Genomic DNA, 6,000 nt, shown 5'->3' with positions numbered 1-6,000 from the left:
ACTGAAATGGAGCGGGAGTGGAAGCGGGAAGGCCAGTTAGGAGCCTCTTGGGGTAGGTCAGGGAAGTAACAACGGTGGCTTGAACTTGGGGAAAGTAATGGAGATGGAGAGAAGGGGACAAATCAGGGATATATTTTGGAGAAAAACCCGACAGGACTTGCTGATGGACTAAATGTAAGGAATGAGAATAGGGTAAAATGACTGTTAGGGTTTTTTGTCTGAGCTACTTGGTAGGTGGTAGTACTTTTAACTGAAACGCAAAGCGGGGTTTGGGGGCACATGCTGGAAGGTGCAAGAAAATAAAAAAACTTGGTTTTCAAACATGTGAAGTTTGAGATGCCTGTTAGATGCCCAAGTGAGATGTTGAGGAGACTGAAAGCTATACAACCCTGGCTATAACTCTGGTCAAGGAGCAGATTAGAAGTTCAGCCGCAGACAGACGGTAACTGAAGCCATGAGGTTAGACGAAATCAAGTAAGACAGAGTACGTAGAAACAAAAAGAAAGGTGGTCCAGGGATCAAGCCCCAAGCCTCTCATATTCTCTTTCTGGAAACTAGAAATTTAAAAATTACGTACTTTGTCGATCCTTTAACAGAGAGTTACGCAGTACAAAGTTAGAGTTACAACAGATATCTTAGATACAAAAGAATCCTATGACATTTGGTGGACAATTCATGCATGTGGTATTTGTTTGTGAAAATATTGAGCTATATATGGACCAATTCCCATAAAAACAAATAATGATGCTGGCTTATTACCACACATTGACCTTTGACTAATCACAACCAGATCTGGAAAAACACAAGATTGCACTTGGTTTCTCTGAACACTAGAGGGAGATATATACACCTGCAAATTAAGGAAACATTTTTTCCTATACAACCAATTTTACCACAGAATCATAGAATATTTAAAATTTTGATATTCTTGCAATCATCAAGAAATTAGTCATGGGCTAATGCTAAAATAAATTACACATGTTTGGAAAGTAACCCATTTTCTGTTAAACCAGGTTTTACTAAAAGGCTATTTCGTATATGCTTATGATGTGCTATATTGCCAGGTGACGTCTTAGTCATTTTTCTCTTGGGCAATGTGAAGCAATAATATAAAAATCAGTCCATTTTTTTTTTTTAGATTACAGTCCACTTTTATTTGGGGAAACATCAGTGTTTCCTCCCCAGGAATTCTGGTAATATGCTCATTGTAAGCCAAATTGTCAAAAGCTTTTACTCTCGACCTTATGTCTGTGGACACTGGGAATGTGCTGTACTTCATCACGTTCAGTGTTTTTCAGGTGGCTTAAAGGTCATTGGCACTGACTTAATTCTGGGCTTTTTATTTGCCCAATAAAATGCTCTTCGACTTTTCTAGGTAATCACATAGATATGTAGTGTTTTCATGATTGCTCGAGGCAGCTAGAAAACTTTTTCTTTATTTACTTTGGTAATCTTTCCAAGGAACACACTGTACAGTGTCCTCTTTTCCTGATCAAAGGTTGAATATGAGCCTGATCCAACAGCTCTTAGCCTACCAAATACTTTCTTTGACCTTGTAACTAATTTAATAAGCCCTCTTTTCTGTAACTTCAACACTGAAATGCTTCTGGTAATTGAAGGGAGAAAAATGTCTTTTCTATCCCTAGGGAAGGAGTATAGTGTAGGAAAAGAGGCTATTTTCTGGAATCAAAGCTGGTATGAATCCTGACTTTGGATAGATGTTAACTAAACATATTATGGTGATCATTTCACAATGTATTTGTATATCAAATCATTATGTTGTACAACTTAAACTCATACAATGTTATGTGACAATTATATCTCAAAAAAAAAAAAAAAAGTCCCGACTTTGTCTCTACTGGCTGGTGAAGGCAAACAAGTTACTTTGCATTTCTGAACTATTTTCTTTTTCTAAATTGGAATCACCATCTTTCAGAATTGTTGTGTAGACTGATTCAGATACTAAAGGAAAAGCAGCTAGCTTAGCTCCTAGTAAAAAGCAAGCATTCCAAGTTCCCTGGGACTTCCTCTTTTCCTTCCATGTGAAATGCTTTATAAAATAACCCTATAAATCACATGTTCATAGATTATGTGCTATGACGTATTTGTCATGTGCTGGTGTTATGTACGGAATGTGACCTGGGCCACACTGCAGCTGTACTGCCCTGTGCTCTATAGGACAAGGACAGATATAGGACCTTTCCAAGTGACCAGCCACTCATAAATATGGGCTTGTGAGTGGCGAGAGGGGAGGGGTGGCACTGGAAATCTAGTGAGGACTGTTATCCCTGAAATGAATGACTTCCCCTTTCCCTCCACAAATGTGAATTCCACCTCCCCACCCCCATAAAGGTCCAGTTCAAATCCTCCTTTTTCCAAGAGACTTCTCAGCCTAAATGAACTCATCTCTCAAACCACCTGTAACGTTGATCCGATTCAATCATCTGGCAATTCATGCCTGGCATTCCCACTTAACCATTTCATTTACATATGTCTCCCCAACCAGGTAGGTTCTTATAAGGTACAGTTGCTACTATGTCATATTTTGCAGTGCTTCACTTTAACACATATCACAGTGCTTTACATGAGGCAGGCTGTATTTGGATGTATTTCCATGTCAGTTTTCCTTCAACTTACTTTGTGGCATGCAGTTTGACAATGGAACTCATCCAGAGTAACTGTGTAGGTACAGCTTAGAGCATTCTGCTGACAACACCTGAAAGTTATCTCTTTCCTTTAAACTATAGATTGTTAAAAAGAAAGAACCAAAAAGTATAACATATTAGCCTTACATTTGTGCCATTTACTCTGCTACCTCTGCCATGATTTTTTTTTTTTTTTGCGGTACGCGGGCCTCTCACTGTTGTGGCCTCTCCCGTTGCGGAGCACAGACTCCGGACACACAGGCCCAGCGGCCATGGATCATGGGCCCAGCCGCTCCGCGGCATGTGGGATCTTCCCGGACCGGAGCACAAACCCGTGTCCCCTGCATCGGCAGGCAGACTCTCAACCACTGCGCCACCAGGGAAGCCCCTCTGCCATGATATTTGATGAGTATTCACTTTCAGTTGGAACAGTTTTGTTTCCATGACGTAATGATCATCACTCACAGATAAAATACAGCAGAGAGTGTGTGATAAACATTTTCCTCACCAGCAAGCCACTTGTTTTCTTTTTAAACCTCTTAGTCAGATCTTATCATTGGTCATAAGATGTATGAGAGGTAATGTGACACCTGTAAAACTCTAAGAGTTGGCATTCATGACTCCAATTTTACATACATAGAATGGAAATAGACAATGAAATTTTATCATTGTTTATTATTCAAACTGGAGAACGAAAGGGTGCTGAAGCTGGAATTAGGATGCTCTTCAAGGTCATGGTGGGTAAAGGCTCACCCATGAAATGGATCACCTCGTCCCCAAGTGTCAAACCATAACACAGGAAAGTCATAATCCTAAATCTTTACTTAGCAGCTCTGTGATGTGACCCTCTTGAAGTGTGACTCTGCTTTAGGTGGGCCCCACCTTTCCTCTAAGCACCTAGACAAGGTTCCATGTTCTTCAAGAAAACAGTACAGGAACGTACCTTCAAATACGAATAAATAGAACTGAAGAAGCATTACTTTCAAAAGAGTTGTATGGTGATGCATTTTTTAAAGAATATTCAGGTAAAAAAAAAAAGAATATTCAGGTAATGGTGACAGTTTTTAAAAAATAGATGCAGAGGGCTTCCCTGGTGGCGCAGTGGTTGAGCGTCTGCCTGCCGATGCAGGGGACACGGGTTCATGCCCCGGTCCGGGAAGATCCCACATGCCGCGGAGCGGCTGGGCCCATGATCCATGGCCGCTGGGCCTGCGCGTCCAGAGCCTGTGCTCCGCAACGGGAGAGGCCACAACAGTGAGAGGCCCACGTACCGCAAAAAAAAAAAAACCAAACACTAAAATAATGCAGAATGACTCCATCTTGGGTTTGGTGTCATCCAATTCTATTTCAGTAGAGTATCTTTCAACTCCCTCCTCCTTACCAATCCATGCTTATCTCCCACCATTCTCTTCCCTATGCAGTCTCTATATTGTGCAACATAGAACTTCTACTCAGATTGTGATCCTACACATTTTGACTGAGTTTACTTTTCCTTTGTATTTTTCTTTAACTTTATTCCAGCCAAACTCAAAGGCATTATATCAATTAAGCTTTTGCTCAAACATCTAAAATGGTCTATTCTTTTTTAAAACAAGAATTCACATGGTATCATCTTCTAATGTATTAACCATTATTGTTTGCATGAATGCTATTCTCTCTTTTACTATGTTTAAGTCCCAGTTCAAAGATCACTTCCTCTACAGCATTCCCTGACTCTCCCAGGCCTGGTATCCCCCAAAGATACCTGGCAGAGTTATAGGCGTGAAATTGAACAGATGCAAAAATATTCCAGTTGTTCTGTATTTTGGAGAAGAATGACCCTGACGAAATTAATTGCCTTCTCAGACCCAAAGGATGCATACATAAACTAACAGGGAAAGAGGATATTTTTCTAGGTTAAGATTGGTATTATTAGTAGAAGCAATAAATAGAAATGAACTCTCAGAGTTATTCTACTTTCAGTGAAATTAAGCAAAAGCCTTTCACTACAGTCTATGAAATACTTATCACTATAGTGTATACAAAATCATTATTTTTGTTTTTATAACCTTTTCTCTAATTACAACATTAACAAATTGATACCATAATGGTGAATATATGTAATTATACATTTGTTATAGAATGTACAACACAAAGAGTGAACCCTGTGTACATACACATACACACACACACACGCACACACACACACACACACACACACACACTGATTGCTTGACCTGTTCCATGGGTCCCTGAGGCTCCATCCACTTTTTTCCCTCCAGTTTTTGCTTTCTGTGCTTCAGTTTTGATAGTTCCTGTGCCCTGTCTTCAAGTCTTTTTTTCTTTTCTCCTGCTCTTAATCTTTCTAATTTATCACTGAAAAAACCTCCTTGAAGATGTTTTCATGGACCAGCTCCTCTCTAAGCCACCTGCCCTCCTATATTTCTGCCTAATAACACACTGTAACCAACATCCGATGGGCCTCTTAGAGCAAAGCCTTTTGCTCTTCCCTCTTCCCCTACACTTCCTTCTCGTACTGTCAGTGGGGAATCTTCCTCTCTTAAAGGATTTCAACAATAACTCAGTCCCAGGAACTGAAGTCATGCTTGGTGAGTTTCTAGCCTCATTTTCTTTTTCTATTTTTCAATCCCCATTGGCCAGAAGCCCCCTTCTAGAAATCAAAACATCATGACTGTTCTGTAACATGTACCTTCCAGGTGACCTTCATGTGGAACAAACTTGGAGAATCACAGACTCATTTCAGTAACATGGCATTGACCAAGCTATCCGTTTCTATCCCCGTTGGAGGGGTTTACTTAGTGGCTCTCCTCGGTGAAGGGAATCTTCCATCTGCAATCTGAAGAAGAGAGTTTCCACTGGTCATGTTTCTGCCAAGGCTCTGTCCCATCACACCTTTCCACTCCTCCAACACACACACACACACACACACACACACACAAACAGAGTATACCACTTCTAAGCACCCACTATAGTCACTGTTTCCATACAGATACAAAATTCTTTTCTGTTACAAGAAGCTGATCATTTTGTCACAATATCATTATCTCTATAGGTTGGCTTTTTGGTTTTAATAATAATCTTACATAGAGATGTACTTGAATAGGACATGGTACTTAGCCAAAGATATCCAGAAGGTTTGCTCAAAAACATTTCTTGTTGGGTCAGCCTTTATTAAATCCTCCCCAGGAGCTGATATTTTGGGAACAAAATATTACTGGTAAAGAGAAGCATGTGAAGTTTCCAAAAGCAAGGGAGTATGTAACCAATGAAAGGATAAAATTTCAAGGCCTGTACAGTAAAGCAGCTGTTAGATGATTTACTGGAAAATTCCTCCAAAACATAACAGAGGCTTCCT

General features: G+C 40.1%; 1 long non-coding RNA gene across 2 annotated transcripts in view; it reads right to left on the bottom strand.

Moving 5' to 3' along the window:
• Positions 1 to 3,897: 3,897 nt before the first annotated feature.
• LOC113630186 (uncharacterized) overlaps positions 3,898 to 6,000 on the bottom strand; it is a 30,486-nt gene continuing 28,383 nt past the window's right edge. For both annotated transcript variants that reach the window (XR_003436854.1, XR_003436855.1), the window contains exon 3: positions 3,898 to 5,481. This is a non-coding gene — a long non-coding RNA (uncharacterized LOC113630186). The remainder of the gene's footprint in view (positions 5,482 to 6,000) is intronic.

The sequence above is a fragment of the Aethalodelphis obliquidens genome, unplaced genomic scaffold, assembly GCF_003676395.1.
Source record: "Aethalodelphis obliquidens isolate GAN/ISIS:26980383/991018 unplaced genomic scaffold, ASM367639v1 scaffold2, whole genome shotgun sequence".
NCBI lineage: Eukaryota > Metazoa > Chordata > Mammalia > Artiodactyla > Delphinidae > Aethalodelphis > Aethalodelphis obliquidens.
Note: the sequence above shows the minus strand (reverse complement) of the source record. Positions and strands in the feature narration are given on the sequence as shown.